Source organism: Mus pahari, chromosome 8 (assembly GCF_900095145.1).
Source record: "Mus pahari chromosome 8, PAHARI_EIJ_v1.1, whole genome shotgun sequence".
Taxonomy (NCBI): Eukaryota; Metazoa; Chordata; class Mammalia; order Rodentia; family Muridae; genus Mus; species Mus pahari.
Genome location: NC_034597.1, coordinates 104,322,042 through 104,344,017, shown reverse-complemented (window position 1 = coordinate 104,344,017; position 21,976 = coordinate 104,322,042). Strand labels below are relative to the sequence as shown.

At 36.9% G+C, this 21,976-nt stretch overlaps 1 protein-coding gene across 1 annotated transcript in view; it reads right to left on the bottom strand.

Annotated features, from left to right (window-relative positions):
- Gpc6 (glypican 6) overlaps positions 1-21,976 on the bottom strand; it is a 1,014,352-nt gene that overhangs the window by 740,134 nt on the left and 252,242 nt on the right. The gene's annotated exons all lie outside the window — the stretch shown is intronic.

The window sequence follows — 21,976 nt, the reverse complement described above, 5'->3', positions numbered from 1 at the left end:
GAAGGATTCTGTCCTGATGACCAAGAGTCCTAGAAGAACTCCACGTGGATAAAGATGTCGTTATGAATAACAAATGGTAACCTTTTTTTCTTTCCCAGTGGAGACTAAATGAAATCCAATTGATGTGATTTTATTTTTCCCAACTCTAGTGATCTTGCAAGTGTGAATGTTTGGGTAAAGTTTCGTGTTTTGATGACCGTCCATAATAGAACAAACCCTTACATCATATTTTTAACGTAATGCTTAAAGGCTGAAATAACCTCTTTGGAACTTTCACTAATAAAACACAACCTTCTACGTTTGTTGTGTGTCACTTTGATCTTGTTTGATTTGGTATTATTTCTCTATTCATGATAAACGTATGTTTGACAGGAAATTCTGTACCCTACACCACACACCTTCATTTTGTATTTTCTAATTAAAATGTGTTTTCTATTCTCCCTCCAACTATACAAGTTTCATAAAATTTACATCTTTGCTGTCTCTGTAAGACTGCCCTGTTGATATCATTGCCTTTAAGTATTTTCTCTCTCTAACAAAACGTCTACACAAGGAACCCCCTGAACACATAACTGACGTGCAACATGAGATTCAAACTCTTCCTTCACTCAGAGTAGGATGTGGGTTGTCCTCAGTCACTTCCACAGTTTTAGATTTCGTTGGCAGGAGCTAGTTCACGGAGAAACCTTTCAGAGTGACTTATTTGCTTGACTTGTTTGACTTTTATTTTCTTTCATGGTGTCACTGGGACTAGAACTCTGACCCTTGTGCATGCTAGGCAAGGGCTCTGCCATTGAGCTACAGCTACAGGACCACAGGCCTTTGTGTTATCCCCATTAAACCTGTCTTCTTTATCTTGAGATAGGTGTGAGAGATGGCTCTTACTTCCCTGAGTGGCCTGTATTCTAAGATATCCTTGTAGGCCATATTTAAGACTGGATAACTATCACCCATGCCTTCTGTGGACAAGGGGAGCTGCTGAGAGATTTTGGTTTACAGGATAAAATTCAAAAGTACACTCACTCAGCATCAGCTCTGAACCACATCGCATTTGAGGTCATGGTCACTTGCCTCTTTTTAAGAAAGTGCTATCTCCAAGGAACTGTAGAGACTAGAAATTGTTTCCTTTCAGTCTGCCTTTTTATTTAACGAGCTGAGTACTGAGATGCTATAAGCTGCACAGGATGTTCCCAGTGGTCATTGAACCTGTAACTGATTTTCTTGCATTCTCCCATCTTTGCCTAAGGCTTCTTCAGATTCCCACTCAGGCTGCTGGACTACAAAGCCCTAGGTGTGACAGCTAATCTAATTACAACTGAAGACTTATATCAGTCACACAGTGACAATTAGGATGGAGGTTGTCATCTACAACAATGTAGACAGCTGACTACTTACATTCTAATAGACCTTCAATTGATTCTGACACACACCAGTTTAATAGGCACCAAATGAGAAAATATAGAATAATATTTCAATATAGACACATCAACTGAGTTTAGGTGCCATGATAACAGACATTTGCAATCGCTCAACATGTTTTGCTTGTACCAAAGACATAATATTATATATAGATTATTCTAGACAAAAATTAACTTGTTCACACAAAATAAAAATAGAACATGGGTGAAGCCCACAAAATTAATATCAGTTGAAAAAGATAAAGGCACAACACCAGCCTTTGATTCTTTTTATTCCAAATACAGCAGACAAATGGAGGCAGATCACAGGTGAACAGTTTTGAGGGGCAGGTGGGACAAAAAGGAAATGCCTACATATGACTTAGGGTCTTCTGGGTATAGTGTAATATTTTATCCCTAAACTGTGGCAACAGTTTCATAATTCTATAAATTCTGAAAAACACTGCATTGTACACTTAAAACTGTTCAATCATATAGTATGGGGGTTAGTTTTGTATGGCTAATGAAACATGAACAGTAAAGCACTTGATTTAAAATAAGTTTACAATGTGCACAGAACATACTACCAAATTGTTGCTGGACCATGAATCCATGGAATTATTTATGGACTTATCTTTCTCACCTCTTCTTGGCTTGTGGGTGATTGCAGCACCTCTGCAAAATCCCAGTCATATAGATATTATCCCCTGAATCTACAGCTTTATCACTCCAGCAAGTCATCTTTTCTATTTCTTTTCCATTCATACCAATCATATTGAGTTAAGAGCCAATCTTATTTCAGGGTTATCTCATTTGATAAATTATATCTGCCACAGTTTCATTGAAGTAAAGGGCATATGTTTGGATATCATTTGTTTTCCATATATATGGAAAACAATAATAAGCACACTTATAATAACTATGTGGATTATAAGCTGATTGTGTTGTTAAATTAATGACAAATACTGTTAAAAATAGTTCCTATAAACTACAGTATTGACAATTGATGTCATGCTAAAAAAAAAGACTCATATGTCCATCAACTAAGGAAGGGCATATAGAACTTCCTAAAAAAAAAATCAAGTTTACTTAAATGGTTAGTGATAGAAATGGACAAGCAAGGGATGCAGAACAGAAATTTGAATACATTTTTATGCTCATTGGAGTATGTAGATGTGTTTGAGGATGGGTGTCATTTTGAACACATCTGACAGTATCTCAGCTTCCAGTCACTTGAAGAAGATGCATCTGACTTTACAATATATTAGTGGAGCTTGTGGAATATGGGTGGGAACTCATTCCGACCCAGTCCTGTCCCCTATGGGTGGCCTCTCAATCTGAGCCACCCTATCCGCCCTTCACTTCCATTTACCTATTCATATCCTTCCCTAGTATGTAAGCTGAATTGTGGCTAAATCTTGGTTAATTTTGAAATCTTTTTTCACTGTACCTGCCTTATTTCCATTAAAGGACAATCTATGGTTACGGCTCTATGGCATTTCCCCTTTTGTGTTAGAATGTCTTTTCAGAAAAAAAGTGAGGGGGAAGTGATTAAATGTGGCATTTCAATCACTAATTGGAAGTTCTGGTTGTGGAAAAAAGTCCCATATACTCTACAAACACATTCATAGGCAAAACTTGAAATTATTTTATCAAAGGAAAATCCATTCCATATGAATTCCATGATATTGGCTATATCTTAAAAATTCCTGGCATAACTTTTAATTTCTGACATGGTATCATTTCCTTGACTCTGATACTTACTGTATAAAATATAAAGTATCAGTGTTGGGATCATCAACTACTTTTTTTTTTCATTGAAAAATAATCACTCAAGTGAATAAGAAATAGTATATTATATGCCCTCTATAGATAATCACTGGCTTTACTGAATGTTATCCCTCTTATAATATGAAATACAGTAGCCATTTCAGTTGCCTTCTCTATTGCTGCAGGTAGGGTCTGACTTTAACCTAGTGGGTTCATGACAATTTCTTCCTAACTGACTGGCTATCTTGCCAACGTCGTCTGCTTTCTTTTTATGGAATCTCATCCACAATAGAATGTTTCCTCTATAGGCATGAGATATAAGGAACTTAACATGAAAAGGAAAACCAAAACATTTTTGAGGTCTTACAGTTCAACACAGGAAAGAAAACTCTTGAAAAAATGAAAAGTTCTGCTTAACAAAGCATTTTATTGAGATCTAAAAATTTCTTCTGGAAAAGAAAATACAAAAGGCTATTCAACTAATCTTGACAGGCCAATAACACTATCTCTTAGAATTTATAGACTTTTGAACAACTCCACTGTTCTATGAAATGATGGTACATCTCTAAAAATCACTTGGCCCCAAAAAACACGTAGTATACCAATTAAATTGTCACCTATAGCAAAATCAACATACTTGTTGGAACAGAGGCTTCTTGTATGACTTTTAGAGTATCCCATTTAGTAGCCTTGGATGTGGTCTGAGATTTGGGTTTCCACCAAGTTGTTTGTGGTGCTGATGTTGCTGGACTATCCTTAGAGGACACGCATGTATTATCCATTTAGAAGTTTTCATTTATTTCCTCTGATATTTGACACATCAATACCCTTTGTAAATGAAAGAAAACATGTGGGGATTTTCTGAAAAATGAGTTGAGCATATTTCCCATGTTGAGTGCTTCTTTTCTTTCCTTCCCTTTCTTCCTGCCTTCTCTCCCTCCCTTCTTTTCTCTCTCCATTCCACCTTTTTTTTGGTTGTTGTTGATATGTCAGAAATTTGCCCAACTTTCATTAGGGGATGCTACACTATGCAGGAGAACCACAGGTTTACAACTAAAATCACTGAAGAGTGCACAGAAAAAAGATCCCTCTAGGGAGTTTTCCAAAGTATTTAAGCACCTCTTCAGCCTCCTTTCACAGAATCTGTACCAAATGCATAGTGAACAAACAGTACACAAGCCAAGGGTACTGAAGAACAGTGCCTGGAGTCATAGACTGAACCTGCTTGTCTTGCCTCAGCTATATCATTCAGACTCCAAAATGACAATGAAAGACACAATGTTTTGATCAAGAATTAAGAATGTAAAGAATGACTCTTATTCTTATATTTGATGAGTGAATCAACCCCTCTTCAACTTTATGTCACAGATGGAAACTGTGCTAGCAACTACAAATCACATCTTGAAGTAGATATAGGAAAGCACAAAGATTGTTGGAAGTTATAAACTTAGAAAGGGCATAAAACTATACAAAACGAATTCTTACTATGGATTTTCTGGTATATTAAAAACCTTAGGTGATCTAATTTCATCTCAGATAATGAAAACAAGATTTCTATTCATGCAAATTTATCACAAATCAAAACATTCTAAATTTAATTCTTATGTATGGATAACTAATCAACAGAACTAGAGCATTTGAAACAGAACAGTAGTTGTGTGTGTGTGTGTGTGTGTGTGTGTGTGTGTGTGTGTTCACACTGAGCAAGGAAGGATTAGGCAAGAGGATATAGGTACTTTTGTGATGAGATTGACTCCAGCCCTCTTCCAGTTGACTATTCTACTGAATTAGGGCAGGGTTCTCTCTACAGTGCTGCGGCCCAACCCCACAGCTTCATAAATGAAATAAATGTACAAATCTTATTTTATTTTTAAAAAGGTAAAATAAAACATATAATATACATGGCGAAAAAAATCACAGACTTCAACATGTTGGAAAAGAATACAAAGACTGGCATCAGCCAATCAAATTACAAATAAGGAATGTATTTGATAATATATTAACAAGTGACATTGAAAAAGGAAAAGGAAGGGAAGCCTAGGGTGAGCACATCCTAGCTAAAGGTGACTACTGGCTGCTCTATAAGAACAAAGCCTTTCATTTTATAGAAGTTAGTGTAAGCAGCATTGAGGACGAAAGTGCACCACTAAACTCCATGTACAGCATCCTGCATCTGTGCCTTATCAGTATAGGAACTCCCAACTCCTTTAAATTGTGGTAATTTTTGGCACACAGAGCTGCCTTCATCTTGCTCAAAGTGCAGCTTCAGCTTCCGAGTAAGTCCATTGTGCTCATTGGTGTTTCTTGGATTGTTCTGTCTCTACTGAGTATTTTGTTGCAAATACCTCCAGTTTTCATATCTTGAATTATTTGTGGAGAATATAGTCTTGTCGAGGATCCTATTTCCCCTATTACTTCATACACTGCTTTCAAATCAATATCTTTGAGAGAGGTTTCTCAATAATTAAAAGCAATCATTATCAAGTGTAAATGTTTTGTTGCAATTATCTTATTCCTAAATGCTATTCTTTTTAAGAAAGTGACATACACATCAGTTAATATGTGCAAATATGTAACGTCAATAATTATGTCTGGTATTGATGATATTAAGTATTAGTGTGAAGAACTAATGCCCACAAACTATAAATAGCACTATAAAGAAACTTGCACTATTCACTTCAATATATTCTTTTAGAATATCAGTACTTCCAAGTTTATTACAGTAATACTAGTAAGCCATGCATGGTGATTGGTGGTCTCCTTCTATTGTCTCTCAAAGAAACTCTTATACAATACTTAGCTTTGAGTGACATGGCCAGATGAGTAATCCATTTCTATAAAACTTTTTGTCTATGAAGACAAATTTGCATGATTCTAACACAAAACAAAAGGTTGTCATAGAAACTTGCATGTATCATTTCCTAAAGCATTTTCACAGTAGGATATATAATACATGGTTTGAAAGTACCAAAAAGAGATTATATTGTAATCAACAGACACCATGGTCTTCTCTCCATGTAATTATCTGCAGAGGACAAAATTTCCTTCTACAAGTTACAGATTTAAGGGTCACTGATACAACACAATCATGAATAATCATAGGAGTGTTGACAACTAGCAGGGATATATATATGTATATATATATACATATATATATGTGTGTGTGTGATTGTATGTATATGAATTTATTCTAATATTTGCAGTTATATGATTTGTTTTAAGTTTCACAATAGACATAGAAATAAGATTTATAAACATTATGGAAAAACTATACCATTCATCTGTATCATATAATTTTTTGTTTTATAAATTCTTACTCCTGCATTTAACTTCAACAGAGCCCATCATTTCTGATAGACATCCACTGATTCTCTGAGTCTGGTAAAGACTCCATACTGTGGCCAGAGCTCTACCTGCACAACATAAAATAAATTGTCACATTGTTTTTTTTTTTTTTTTAAAAGGCCTTCTGTATTTAACTGTCACAATAATATTATAAACTTCAATATAAGACATTCACTTGTAATCAAAAGGAAGCAGATCAATAAATGTGTAAACTAATGAATGGTACATGCAACAATGATCAAGGGAAGATAAAGACACCAAGTTCAAACGAGAGCTATCAATTTTTTGTATGTTTATATGTTATCATCCATTTGTATGTTATTGTACAGGTGAATGTGTACATGCAAGGTTAAGTAAAAGGCATATCAACAGTGTATAACATATTTAGTGAACACTATTTGGGGAATTTGATAGATTAACACTTTAATTTCTTACATAGACTACACTAAAATATTCGTATGACAAGTGGTTTGTACCTATCAGTGTTTTCCAACAAGATTATTAACAGGAAAATAGTGTACATTTTATGGCACACACAAGCCTTCTAATGTCTTAGTTGCATGCATCAATGTACTCCATCCAGTCTATTTGGTGATATTTAAGTTGGATCTCATCAGTGGTCAGCCAGAAGGCCACNTACCATCAACAGGCAAATCACATTCACTTCTTTCCCCTTCTTTCTTAATGTAAGTGAAGAAATTACACTCATCAGAATTATCTTTGACAAATTATTTTATCAGGGTCCCAAGATTAAAAGACACATCAGCTTACCTTATTTCAAGACCTAGGCCAGTAGTGATATCTTTATGAGTCAAGAAAACAGAAGCCTTCTAATGAACATGAGATTGAGAGCCTTCCAATTATTGGAGAATACAAGGAGGTGAATGGAAGCTCACATTTGGTAGTTCAAGAGATATACAATCTTTTATCCCAGGGGAATCTTCCTTTAAAACCTTGCCACGTAGGCGATGGAAGAGATCCCATTAAAATTCTTTTTAGAGCTTTCCCTACATACATTTCATTTCCAAAATTGCAGAGGGGCTAACACCTGCCAGAGTGGAGCAGGTATATAATTGAAGTCTGAAATTGCAGAATGTTACACGGAGTGGAGATCCTCCCCACTGACAACAAGAATGAGACAGGAGGAACACAGAATCAGAGGCAAAGATCAAGGGAAGATAAAGGCACCAAGTTCAAACACAGAGCAGATGAGCAAGGCTGCATCTCGAGGGGAAAACGAGCTGTGGATGAGCAGAGACATGCAGGCAAAGGACAAGAGTGTATCTTAACTATGGGAAAGGGACCCAAGCAGCAAATGACAGAATATCCAGTTCTTTTGAATCTCTTAAATTTCAGTGTATGAATGAAAGACAATAGTTTAAAGTAGTGTAATAAATATCTGACCATGAACAGAAACAACAGCGTCAGAAATAGACTTAGGGTATTAACAACAGTTGCTCAGTCCTGAAACCTAGCTCCGTGATAATACTTTATTCACAATATAAAATCTTTAAACACTGCACTGCCATTTTCCTAGAAGTAATTCATGTGACAAAATGTTATTTGAAAAAAAAAATTGCAATATCCAAATGTCAAAGCCATTCAGTTCTTAGAAGGTAGAAAGTGTTCTTCAGGAGACGAGGGAACGTACTCTGCTGAAATGAGAAATGTTTTATCATCGATCTTGACATGAACATGGTCACTTGGAGATGGAATGCGAGGGTCATAAAAACAATAAGACTTTAAAATCCTGTCTCCTGCATAAAGCGCTGCGCTAAAGCATCAATAGTTCTTTTTTTTACTACAGTTACAATTATGCTAGCATCATTTCATTAGAAAACTCTTTTATGTAAAGAAATATGTAAAACCTACAAGATAAAATATATAATAAATTCCTTTTGTTCTCATACAAAATATTCCATTCTCAAATGAAATACATCATCACTAGGAGCCTGAATGTTATAACTAAATATACCTCATAAACACACACTTTTATGTAAATACACACATATATATATATGTGCATATATACAGATATTCATACAAGCATTGTCTCCATATTTAAAACAAAATTAGAATCTATATGTTATTATCATTGTTTATTATGAATAAAATGAATTATCAACTATTTATCTTATGCAATCAAATATAAACAGGCAAAGCCACAATATTGATATTTTTATTATTTCATAATAATAGCAAGACCTGTCTTTGCATTTGGCAGGAACTTATTGTTAACTGAGAAATTCCAATGTTCTCATTAGGCAATGATACGATTTGCCATCAGATTAACATCCTGCAGTGGTCTTTTTGGCCTATAGAAATGAAGAATTAATTTTTACTCTGAGGTCCCATACTTGCTGATCTGCTTGTAGGCACCTGTTATACGTATCTTGTTTCTGAGACCCCTGAGGTCAGGTTGAAGCTTTCACTGTGAGTTTTGCCCTATCCTCAGTACACAGGGCTATTGTTTCTGAAGGTTCAGTAGTCTCTATGTAGCCTTACTATTGCCAGTTTTCTTTTTTCTTCCAGTTCTGGAACTCTGACTATCTGTAGAAATGCTAGCTAAATTAGAATAGATTATAGACTACTGGAATGGATTGTTTCTGATGACTAGAATTTTCAGATACAGTTACTTCCTCTTAACTTTCACATTATACTCGCGGCACCTACACATACATGCTTTTTGGTGTGGAAAGGTCAAGTTCAAACTATCGTCCTTCCTGCAGTTAACTAGATCACATACAATCTTGTCCAATTCAGAATGAGAGAACATAGACTTATTTACAAAACTCTGACTACTAAAACTGTGAATCTATTTACAAAGTTGCTAGTCCAGGAATTAGGGGGTGGAAACAAAGGGTGATTATAGGGGCCTGAACTCCTCAGCACAATTGAAAAAGAGCTGAAATACACATCTGACTTGTGCTCCTTTTTGGAGGACCAGAGTGGTAGAGTATGGGACAAATTTATTCCTCCTGTTGACTACTTCCAATTATAGGATCTTGTTCACATCATTGAGAGCTCATTTCTTTTTAAAACTATTTTTATTAATTCTATGAGAAGTTCATATAATGTATGTTTGTAATATTCATCCGCAATCCTCCTACTAACTCTTCGCCATTCCTCCACTACTTCGCTACAAATCCATAATCACCTTAGCATGTTTATTAAACACTCCACCAGCCCAATCTGTCCTCATGCTCCTGGATGTAAGCACATTTAGGTCCTAGAGCAATATTGGGATTTTTTTTTTCCATATTACTGGGAAGAAAACAGATCTCTACAATGTAAGGGAATAAATATGGAAATAAAGACAACTTATCTATCAGAAAACCTATAAAATAATATCTCAGGCTTGGTAAATAAATAAAAGCTGGGATTATGCCAAAGGTTGTACGTCATGCTTTCCTGTAACTCTCAAAGCATTTCTCCAAGTAAACTTTACTGCAGTACATGGTCTTAAACCTGGGATCATCCAAATGCAGCTAAGTCATCAGGCTGCCAACCTCATGCCTGCCCTGTAGCCATTACAGTCTTAGCCTCTTGGACCTCTAAGGCACCAATTTAGTACCTTCTTCACTAGAGGCTCCATCAAAAACCATCGCTGAGACAGGAAAATAAACTTGGATTCAGCAAATTAACTTTCAGCATAGCTCTCAGTGAGTAGAGTCTCAGGCTATTAAATTCTGAATTTTGGAAAGATACTCTAGCAAAGCACAACAGCTGCTGCTGAATCCCAATCCACAGAGCAACAGCCGCTACAGCATCTGGACCAACAGCAACCGATTCTACATCAGTAAATAAGGTGAAAGTCCACATGCGATTTCACCCTTCAGAATCTGCTCCCCAGGCCTGCTCTGGGTGGCTCAAAGGTATCTGCCCAGTGAAGGGAAGGGCATATTTTTTAACCATCTGTTCAAGCAGGAGTCAGTGACCTTTGCTCTCTATTGGTAAAACGGATGCTTACTTTGCCAGCTGGATGTAAATGGAGATTTTAATTGAAAACCATGCAACTATCTCCAATGAGGGGATGGGAAAAACAAACTCCAGGGTCTTTATAAGTTGTAGCTAATGAACACCCTGCATGGCTTAGCACTCTACACATGATCTTCCATTAGACTGAGTATGTTTCTAAAACACTCAGAAAGAAAACCATTCACCTCTTGCATATTTAACTCTACTTCCAAAGATCAGCTGTATTAGCCTATGAAAAATACAGAGTGTATTAAGACCATACACACACACACACACACACACACACACACACACATTTCTCCAGGGAAAACATAAAAAAAATCCCACCAGATTAAGAATTGCAAGTTTATTTTCAAAAATAGATAGTGGTTTCTCCTGCATGAAATGTTAAATAGCCAATTATATAAATGTTTATCAATGTCTTGAAATTGTTTTTAAGAGAAATATATTCCTTTTTATTCTTATAAGGTTTGCTATTTTTGCAAAGCTTACTATTCCAGTGGAAGAATTTAATTATAATACTGAAATTGAGGACCTCATCACCTAGTGTAAGGGGAAAAATCAACTTCTTTGTTTCGTGTAGAAAGTTGGCTCACTGGCAAGATAGTTTATTTCATGTGCAAATGCTTGTTTAAATGGCAAGGAAATGTTTATGAAGACAAAAAAGTTCATTAGTCATCACTGCTCAAGTTATTTAGCCTTTTAAAGGTTACTGGAGACTCCTCTATTTCATTATATAACTTAAAAAGAAAACACTGCACATAAAGTTAAAATATATGACAATGATGGTGTGTTTCTCCATTGTTTCTGAAATACATGAAGAACAAGTTTTGAAATGAAACCAATGGGCAAGGAAGGCTGAGAATAAAGTCACACTTGAGGTTTTACATCAGATGAGGACAAACAGCTGACCTTTCCACTCAGTTCGCAAAGAAGTTTCTGCTATGACCACAGAAAATTATTGTGTTATGCTGAATATTGAGCATCATTTTACCAGGGAAAGAACAGATATTGCTATTGTTTCTATGAATTTAAAGCAAATACAACTTTGCATAAGAGAATTATCCTTTCAAAGTGTCTTACTGATGTGACAAAAGCAAATGATCATATATATATATATATATATATATATATATATATATATATATATATATATATATGGTTACCCCACCATGTGTCTAGGGCTGAGGGCTGGGGGCTGAGGGGCATGGTGGCAGATAGTTGTGCTATTATCCCTGCAGGCCATGAAATGAAGAAATACCTTAGTCACAGGCAGGAAAGCCATTCATGTGTACAGTAGTCATTGCATGATTCTTGTTGTAAAGAATGTTAATATCTTGGATTATTAAAAAGTGGCATAAATAAACTCAGTTCAAACTTAGTGAGTGAGCCTTAGGATAAATGATATTTGGAGATGCATCTCTCCTTCAACTGTGGCAGCATGCCAAGACTACATCGTGTCATTAAGTATTCCTCCATTCATAATACCTAGTGAATAAACAAAGCCTCTAAGAAATGGGCATTTTGAATACAAATTTAAAGTTGTTTTAAATACAATTATGGAAAATCAATAAGTGTTTTGTAAACACTATAAATGTGAAGTCATTGAATATTTATGTTCCTCTAGTATGAATTGAGATTTGCAATGATCTGAAAACTTGAGTGCATGAAATTGTTTATATTCATCCACCCCAGTGATCTATACATTAAGTCAGTTGTGTAGCAAATTTGCTTACTGAGAAACTTTAAGTAATTGGACATATTGAGCAATGATAACCAGCTCTGTCCCCACCAGAGGTGCTTGTTGGGGCAGTTATGCTATGATGCTTTGACCTATACATTTGCATATGATGTCATTGAAGGAATTTGTTTACAAAATTTCTGAGATGAATGTATGTTTAACAAAATAAGACACAGGAAATACCTTGATTGCAACATGTACTTGCTTGTGAATTGAAATGTGATACTATCATGAGAAGAATTTCAGCTTGGCAAGTAATTTTACAAACTGAGAGGCCTTACACCTGTAAAACAGCCCTATGAAAGATAGCAACTTAAAATACATTTTCTCAATCAGTTGATGGACTAATTATTGAGATTACATTTATTAATATTAGTTGTATGACTTGGAAAGTAGGCCACCAAAAAGTAAAAAAAGAAAAAGTCCAGTTATAAGCCTAAAACTTTCTACACATTGCTTAGGAAGTTTGCTGAATTTGATCTGAAGTATTAGAAGTTCATCTAAAGATTTCTGGACATGGACGACAGGAAATGCAGAAGAGGATATTTAGGCAGGTGTCCATGTGAACTGGGAGACAAAAGTTTAGCCTCAGCTATTATTCTTCAGAAACTGTCCACATTGGGGTGGGGCAGAGTCTATCTCTGGCCTGCTGCTCACGGATAAGTATAGGCCCTGCTAGCCAGTGAGTCCTAGGACTCTGCCTGCCTCTGTCCCCACCAAGGAGATTCCAGGGACACAACGTACCTGGCTTTTAAACTTGAGCTCTGTTGATCTCATTCTTTTTAAGGAAAGGGCTTCTACTAGCTTTACCCCAGGAGAGGTCTACTTTTATTTGGGGAATTCAAAATTAGCTCCATTAAATTATGTGGAACAAGTGCCACCGAGTTCCAGGTTTATGGATGCTAAGAGTTAATAGATAACTAGAATTCAAGGCTCCCTATTTTCTTCTGTCATATTTATTATAAGACGTTAAGCAATTCATCTAGCCAGCGTGTGCCCTTGGGTCCACACAGGTTAGTGCCACAGGGAGACAACACTACAGCATTATTAATTATGCCCTACTTTAAGTCAAGTATGGGTAGACAAAATAAAAAAAGGCAAACAAAATTCATATACTTAATGAGATTAGACTTCAATGGATCATATTGTAATAAGAATAGTACATAAAAGAAAAATTATAAGGGATCACATAGCCAAATACTATGGAGGAGAGTCTAACAGAGCACATTTCTGTAGTAACTGCATCATGATTCCTTTAAGAGAGGTGATAGATGATGGTAGATGAGAGATACATAGATGATACATAGGTAGGTAGGTAGATTGATAGATGATTGATTGATTGATTTATAGATAGATGATAGCTAGACAGACAGACGGACAGAGAGACAGAGAGATAGATTATAGATGACTACTTCTTCAAAGATATATAGCCCCTGTTTTTTTTTCCTTACATCAAAGTTATCAGTATTTAATTAAACCATTAAGTAGGGATTAAATCACAGGAAAACTATGCATGGACATTCTCAATAGTCTCAAGATTAGTATTTGCCTATTCAACAAATCTTGTAGAAAATTAAAAATGAAATAAAAAATTAAACAGGAAATGTATGTTTCTAAAATCCGAGATTTGTGGACCAAATGTGATGATTCTGAGGTGGTAATTATGCTTCCTCAACACAAGGTTCAGGAACATTTTCCTGTGTACCAGAATTTTAGAATCATAGGAAGTGCAATACTTGCACAAAAACTTTGATTTTTTTGAACTGCTGAAATGCAAAACAATAGTTTTCATTGCTAGTGTCAATCAATCAACAGAAATTTGCTAATGAATGGTAGAGAAATATGATTTGTAAAGAAAATGATAGTGAGATATTACTAGTAATTTACTTTATGAAATAGTACATTGACTTTGGAATATTGAACGTTGTTTTTAACATATTATTAATTAGATTCCCATCACTATAACAAAAGACCGGGGATAATCAACTTAAACTAACAAACACATACACTGTTCCAGTTTTGGAGGTTCTACTTCACAATCTACTGGCATTCTGGCTTAGTTCTGAGACAAGGCAGCACATACATCACATTGGGACCTGAAGGAAATCAACAACATCCTTTCAAATCATTCAAAGAAGTCATACTGTAGAACAAAGCAGAGACAAGACGTCCTCATTTCGTTCTAGAGGCACACATTCAATGATCTGAAGGTAACGCATGGGCCAGAACCTCTTAACGGTTCCACTATGACATCTTCCTTCCACCTCGCTGATCAAGCTTTTATCTCACGGTACATGGTGGATGCTGTTCCATATCTAAGCTATAGAAAAATGCTTCCCTTGTTTAGCTGTATACATCCTGTCTACACAAACGGCTAGCACCTTAATTAGTAGCTGGTAAAGACCTGGGATGAGTGTGCTGTTTTGGCAGGCCCTGGAAGGCCCTGATGTACACAGACCATCACCAGCACTAGTTGAAGGAAAATAACCATAGATGCTTAGATAGAATCAGGTCACTGGCACTCACTAAGTTCCATGTACCTTCCTGATTGACGACCAGTGTGCTTTGTGTAATTGACCACGGTTATGCAAAAACAGTACAACAGAAAAGTGAGAGCAGCATTGCCAGCAGAAAATTTTAGTTCTAGGATTCTATAACTGGTGACTCTTCAATTCTGCATATATCCTCCATGCTTACCAGCAACAGAGACCAATAATGTGGATGGGACTAGGCATGTGGCTCCAAGTTTGAGAACTTGCCTAGTGTGTGCAATGCCTGGCCTCAAATCCCAGCACACATACAAATATCTGCATGGGTTTGGAAGTTAAAGAAAATGAGTATGTTCTCAAAATTCTACCCACCGCCTTTTAAGGGTGTCTTCCCTTTCCTCTCTGTGAACCTTCAGAAGGGACCTTATAATGATGTTGTAGTTTTGCTTGTTTATGTTTTTTTTGTTGTTGTTGTTTTTAAATAAAGAGTCACCATTATTCATTTTCCTTTGAATCCCAATTCTTTTTTCTCCATTAACTTGTTCATTTATTCACGTTATAGCCTGGTCACAGCCCTCTAGCTCCTAACTCCTCTCTTCTCAGTCCTAGCCTTATCCTACTGCTCCCCCCATTCCTCCCTCCCCTTCTCCTTGGAGAAGGGTAGGCACCCCATGGGTACAAAGGAATTCAAAGGTCCACCACAGAGTCAAAGACACCCCTAGAATTTTTTAACACATAAAGGACTGATGAGGGGATTTATGGCTTTGAAATTTTTTTATTTGGAAATGGACATTTTTGTGCTGCCTAAGCACAGTAATGAGAAATAGTTTAGGTCTCCACTTCTCATCACTGAGAAACATCAAGTAACCTTTCATACCAAATGACAGCATTACAACCAGTACCATCTACACCATGGACACACTACTTCATTGAAGAAGCTGCCGGCATAACACACGGCGCAGCCCGATCTATACAGAGCTACTATGTACTCCGACAGAAGACAAAGGCATTTCCAGCAAGCTCTACTTTAAACTCGCATTAAATGTTTCTCTCGGATCTTTTTCATTAAAATAAGAAAATCAACTTTTCTCCATTCAGTGGTACATCAATTTAACTTAAATAAAATTTCTCCTGTAATATGCCCATTCTTACCAAAAGTGTTAGTGAGCTGATTTCAGAGAGTAGATACTTGTCTTCTTATTAACAATCATAACCAAGAACCCTTCTGACAGGACTGCTTTCAGTGTCTGATAAAGAAATACTTAGAAGAAATTGACTTGCCTAGAAAATGGTTCCTTAGCTACGTCACTGTGCAGGAGTATTGGCAATAATCAGATGATATTTCAACCATGCTTGGAAAATAATACAATGTAAGTTCTGTGAGGTATGGTGTGGGAGGATCTAAGAACTAGAAAAAGATTGCTAGTTCTTCACACAGTCTATGTAGCATTTGATTTACATCCTACATCTTTGTGATTGAAGGGTCTGCTAAGATTACTAAATAAAGAAGGGAGTGAAAGAAAAGGGCGGGGAGGGAAGGATTGAGGGGGAAGTTGCAGAGGAAGAGAAAAGGGAAGACTATTTCCATTTGTAAACATCTCCCCTTGGGAAAAAGTTAATCAGATTTCTTTTTTGTTTGTTTGTTTTGGTTTGTTTTTTTTTTTTTTNTTTTTTTTGGTTTTTTGTTTTTCAAGACAGGGTTTCTCTGTGTACCGTTGGATGTCCTGGAACTCACTCTGTAGACCAGGCTGGACTTGAGCTCAGAAATCTGCCTGCCTTGGCCTCCCAAGTGCTGGGATTAAAAGCGTGCGCCACCACGCCCGGCTACCAGATTACTTTCGAAGTGATGGCGAGAACATTTCTATGATTAAACTTCACCAAGCAGAGTCTGACCTCAAGTCGACTATGCTGCAGCTGGAGCACGCGGCACGGTGGTGGTGACCAAGAAACATAAAGGAGGCATCGGGCTAGTTGCTCTGTATGAGGGTGGGCGTTAAAGCTCTCATGAAGATAATAGATGACACCGTGAGAAAAGGAAGAAGTAGTACAAGAGGAGCCATTACACCTCTCTCTCTCTCTCTCTCTCTCTCTCTGCAGCAACATCTTGGAAAAAGGGACAGCGTGTGATGTATATGATGTTGTGTAGGGATTCATGGTATGCAATAGAAGATAGTCCTATATAAAAGTAGAATATGGTTTGGAGTGAGCAATAGGGACCAGTTGAGAGTGACAGTAGAGAGGGATATAGAGAAAAATCTTTCCTTCCACTCTCCATCTCTATAGATGAGTGTAATCGATCATTTGCTCCATTGTTAGTGGCAATGATCAAAACTGTGAGGTTCAGTTTAGTCGACCTAATCTGAGCCAAAATGCATCAGCTTCACTTAAACCTTCAACGGATGCCTTACCCCAACTTTTTGTCTGTCTCCAAGCTTCATCAAGAAACAAACAGGGGCAAACTATAGTGCAGCTCCCTAAAGGATATCACATGTATAAGATGGATCCAACCATTAAAGAAAATTAGACACTTCTTGTCTATTCCCTAAAATTTTGTGGTTGTTGCAAAACACTAGAAGTTTGATACAAAGAATAAAGCATTTCTATATAAATCAGGATACCAACCTAAAGAAGTAGATAGATGGCAGATGCTCCTAAGTAGTCCTGGCTGGAGAGAAATCAGTAGCAACTAAGCTATCAAAGTGTGTGTGGACTTCACATAAACTCTCTGGAGCCCTGTGCTCTCTGCCAGTCCTTTGATTATTACAGTCTTAACCCATAATTTGAGCATATTGACTATCCGCTCTTCTAAGAAGTCTGTCGTGGTCTTTCTAAGGAGAGCTCAGTACTTTTTCCTTATTGCAAAGTACTCTATTCTAGGATGCAGGTCACTTCTGTGTTTTTATTTTCATTCTGCTCTGTTCATTCTTATGTAGTTGAGACTGGCCATGGACCCCGATCTTCTTGCCTCTATCTCCACACTATGGCGTTTCATGTGTGCATGATCATAACCAGGCAAACCGGCTTTTAATCTTCATTTAATATTTACATCTCTTTCAAGAAGAACTACTACAGCAATGAACATATTTTAGTTATTCCTAGTCATTTTTCTATATAAGTCACACTTGCCTAAGAGTTGTCCATCTGTGGAGAAAGCTTTTCAAATTGGAATTATATATGTATACTCTCTCACACACATACATTCTGACCCATATGATGGAAAATATGGAAGAGTCTATCACCATATGGACGCCTTCTCTTTTTTTCTTTCATGTAGTTGCTTTCCCTGAGAAATTAGACTATATTTTAAAGAAGTTATTACATTATTGTCATCTATGTGGTATATAGATGAGAAACTATATTTTAAAAGTAAGTACGAGCAGGCTTGCACTGGGATAACATTACACCTCAGCACATAAATAAGGTTGACTTTCAGTGAAGTGGGTATTCCGAGGGCATTAACACTGAAAACATTCTGTGTAAGAATGAAAATTAGTGTTCTTCTGTCTTCAGTTTGCTCCTTTAAAATGTACTTGTTGCCAAAATTCTGGACAAATGTATACCATTCAAATACATAAATTAAGAATCAGGAAGCAAAGTCCAATAATAAGATCAAGGAGAAAATACTAAACAACAACAATAATAAAAAAAGGTCATAGAAAGGTCAAATTGTAGGTAAATTTCACATTGAATAAATATAAAGGAAAACTATATTCATTTAAGCAAAGTAATAATCTGTCTTCCACAGGCAACCTGGAGAAAGGGCTCCACGGCCTACCCCATGATAGAATCTAGCCGGCTCCACACGCTAAGGCGTAGACACAATTGTCCTCCACTGCATCGGCTGCATCGGGAAAGTTGTCTTTTTTATTCTTTCAAACTCTAGAACAACTGTCAACGAACTGAATCTTGTGGCTACCTTTTCCATGCGCCTGGATGCTTAGTGCGCAAACATTGTGATTGTTTTTGTTAAAGAAGCATCAGGAAAGGGTTGCCAGTACATACTTAAAACAAATAAACTAAATATTGATTGCCTACAGCATGGCTATTTTTAAGACTGATGTAGGTATCAGGTTACAATCTTCATTTCCTGCTCCTTGATGGAAACTTGGCAAGGCCCCTCCCCTCTGGAGGCTCCAGATCCTCAGGGAGTTGAACTATATTTAGGTGAGTAATTTTCTTTCTTTCTTTTTTTTTTTTTTTTTTTTTTTTTCAGCAACCATTTCTACTTTTTCCCGATTATAATCAGGACAGGAGAGGCAGGGAGACAGAAGCATAGCTACTTGTTTGACCATGACATGTCAACACATATGGAGACTGGATTATGGTATGATAGAAGACAGTAAACAAGAGGGCATGCTCAGCTAAGGACAGAATTCTGACTCTGCCACTTGATGGATGTATGGATCAGGGATGCTTTGCAACTCATCCCTGATAAATGGGGTAAGGACTTACAGTGTGAAGGATGAAGCCCTGTGTTGCTTCTGGTTACAGTTACCACCCTCAGAAGACTCCCTAAGGTGCTCCTAACACATAAGCATAAAGACAAGAAGCATAAAAACAGTGAAGACTTAGACAAAGATGCTAATTTGGCAGGGCCAATGGTCAATGAACACAAAATTCTCCCAACATGAGCAAGTGCACAAGGGTGACTCTCTCATTCTTTATAACTTGACATAACCGTGTGGCCTGATCCTGAACTTCTGAGGTATGCTTCAGACAGTGGTCAGAAGTAAGGGGACAAAGTTGTGAGTGCCCCTGGCTGGTTCCTCTGTACAACTTCACCTTATGGAGAGCAACAAGAAAGCCAGTCTGACAAGGCACGCTGAGAACAGCTCTGGCTACTTCCAAAGGGGCATTGAAGTGGTTTTCCTTCCTAAAGAAAACAATCTACCCAGCTAACTCTCTGCTAAAGAACACAGTTTCTATGCATTCCAACATACATCTTCCCAATCCCCGTTTTCATGTATCAGGCTATTGGGATGAGAAGCAAAAGTGGATGTTTGGAAACTTGAGGAAGAATTCAAACGTATTCATATATTCCCATTATGTAGTAACTATTTAGGATTCGACACAATAGATCTTCCAAATATTACTCAAAATATTAAGTAAAAACTGAGAAAAATGTAAAAAAGGCCAAAAATAGTATGAGGCTTTTGCTGTTTCAGATTTCTACAGATTCATCAGTCAGGATAGGGGTGGGAACAAAATTGGAACAAGGCATTTCTAATGAAAGCAGAAGCCAACAATAAGAGACTAATTAACACATTGATTAATGTTACCCTCTATATGTACTAAGGATTGGATCATATAGACTGCATGCACCTGAACTTGTTGCTGTCCTTAATAAGCATAGGTATCAGTGTTCTCAGATTTTAATTAATTGTTTGTTTCTCTCATATTAATAAGTGTAGATAGCAAAGGTATGTTTGTTATAAATGTGAAGGTGGTCGGAAATATCAGTGGGATGATTAGATCCCAAATTTTAGTAATAATGCAAAGGCCTCACCAACTGAAAATCTCTAAAATGAAACTTTAAGCTGTTCCCAGCAGTGCTGATTTTTATGCAAGAAAATAAAACCCAAAAAGTTACATTCCACAGTTGATTCTAGCAAGATAGTTCTTCTGTGGTCACAGCCACTTATAGTCACCAGGAAATGCCTCAAGGGAGTGACTTTTCCAAAAAGAAGGAAGGAAAGAGGGAGGGAAGTCGGGGGAAGGAGAGAATAGAGGGGTAGATGAAAAGAGACAGGGAGTGGGGGCTAAAGGCCTGGGTTATAGCTTAGAGGTACAGGAACTTGTTTAGCATGCACTATGCCCAAAGTTTCTCTGAATGTCCCATTGCTTTTGAAGATTCAGTAGCAGTATCACCTTTATGGTATAATAAGATATATCATATAATCATATAACAGAATTAGAGTGAAGGAAAGGTAGAAATTATTGCTGGAATTATTATATATATACTATTTCAAGACTAAACTCTGGAAGAAGACATCTAGAATATTACATTTATATTCTGTTTAAAAGTCTCATGGAATTGATATACTGCTTTAAAAATATCCTAGCTTCTCTCTTATGACAGTCTCATGGAACTGCACCAGAGGAGAGTCTCGTTAAAGACTCCATCACCAACTATGTCAGATGTACTTCTGTCAAAAATCCATGCCCTTGTCTAACCAGTTGACAACAGAGCCTTGCGTACAATCACTCATTGGTTAGTTAAAACAAATGAGATACAAGATTAACTGATAAAACACCAGAAACATCTGTCTTGGACTGGTTGAATGACTCTGTAAAAAGACAGACCAAACCTTTCAGGAAGCTAGTCGCTATTTACTATTTTTCTTATGAGAAACAAGCATTCCAGGCTCTGAATTCTAGAATTAGAGGAAAACTTACGGGGGACAGATTTGGAAATGCATAGAGTTAGTTTCCAAACACAAGATGAAAGCAGCAGAAGCATATCTCTCTCGGCTGCTCTCTGCAATGAAGGACAAGTTGTCTCAATGCGTACTGGCGAGTTGTGAGTGCCACTGGACTTGTGATCTGTCAATCCAGGGTGAGTACTCCCTTGTTGGATTCGAGTGAAAACATTCTTAGTATCACTCTTAAATACGGAGTTGCTTTCACATCTATGACAGATAGTGTTACCCATAAGGCAAGAGGGAAGAGCAGGATGGTGCTGGAACACTCTAGTAGACAAGATGAAACATCACCAGTATAGGAAAAACACACCATTCTGAGTACAACCATGTAAACCAATCGCTTTACAACTCAGAGAAGCAGTTTGAAAAACAACGGTGTTGTTACAACCATCTTGAAAAGCAGCCATAAAAGAAACTGATTTACCAACTATAGAAAAGAAATTATTTCCTAACTGGATCTGTGGTGCTCTGACTGAAGAAAGTGAAGTGAATGATCTGTTGACATTGGGCAAGTGAACATGTGCAATGGGGAGGGAGGAAGCCTTGTACAAGTGACACATTTGATTCATGATGATTGAGAGCATAAAGCACACATTTCTTTACCACACCATCCCTAAACATACCCTTCAGTTATTCAAGTTTTTGTCAAAATTCAGACGGCATTGGAATATTTTTAGAGTTCGTCATTAGAAATAAAGCGGAAATTATACACGTAACTGTTCTCACTCTTTGTGTTTCTAACCCAAAAATATTTCTTAAAATATGAAAACAATTGTGCTTACTTATGATCTGGAAATGAAAGCAGGGACAAAAACCTTTATGATGTGCACCACA